The 883-nt window shown below is 39.8% G+C and overlaps 1 pseudogene across 1 annotated transcript; it reads right to left on the reverse strand.

The window, feature by feature from the left end:
- Positions 1 to 315: 315 nt before the first annotated feature.
- LOC102758620 lies at positions 316 to 876 on the reverse strand (annotated as a pseudogene). The gene has a single exon (XR_001512765.1). The product of XR_001512765.1 is annotated as a 60S ribosomal protein L5 pseudogene (transcript).
- Positions 877 to 883: the final 7 nt, after the last annotated feature.

Raw genomic sequence — 883 nt, forward strand, 5'->3', positions numbered from 1 at the left:
TTCACTTCCTGGACTTGTAAGTCTATTTCTTTCACCAGGTAGGGGAAGTTTTCTGTCATCATTTCTTCAAATAGGTTTTCAATATCTTGCCCTCTCTCTTCTTCTGGCACCCCTATAATTCGGATGACAAAGAGGATGAAGTTGTCCCAGAGGATCCTTACACTCTCTTCATATTTTTTTTTTCCTTTTTTCTTTTCCAGTTGTGGTGGGTGTTGCTTCTTCATATTTAAAATCTTTGGCTTGATTCTTGGGATCCTCTAGTCTGCTGTTGGATCTCTGTATATTATTCTTTTCTTTTCTTTTTCTTTTTTTTTGTTGCTGTTTGCCTAATAAGTTTATTGTCTCTCTTCTGGAAAATCTTCATAGAAAATTATGATTTGGTTTATTAGCTCTCAGCAGCCCATTCCTGAGGAAGCTTGCTTTTTTCTGAGCTACCCAATCTTTCTTCTGGGCAAGAGACATTTTGGGATGGTTCCACCTCTTCTTTTTAACTTCTTTCTTAGGCTTCTTCTCATAGACTGGATTATCTCGTATAGCAGCATGAGCTTTCTTATACATCTCCTCCATCATGTCTGGAGTTACGTTGTTCTTTATGTATTGAGAGAACTGTTTCTTGTAAGCATCTTCATCTTCTTCCATTAGATAACGCATATAATCTGCAACGTTCTGACCCATGATGTGCTTCCAATGTACTTCTGCATTGAACTCCTTGCTTTCTGAATCATAACCAGGGAGTCGTTTGGTACTGTGAGGGATAGATAGGCCTCCATCCACAGCTCCCTTCAGGGCCCCAAAAACTTTATTTCCAGTAGTAGTTCTGGCAAGCCCTATCCAAGTAGCAGGTGAAGGCACCAGGTTGACCATCAATGCTTTCCACATTGTC

This window comes from Myotis davidii, unplaced genomic scaffold (assembly GCF_000327345.1).
Source record: "Myotis davidii unplaced genomic scaffold, ASM32734v1 scaffold533, whole genome shotgun sequence".
Taxonomy (NCBI): Eukaryota; Metazoa; Chordata; class Mammalia; order Chiroptera; family Vespertilionidae; genus Myotis; species Myotis davidii.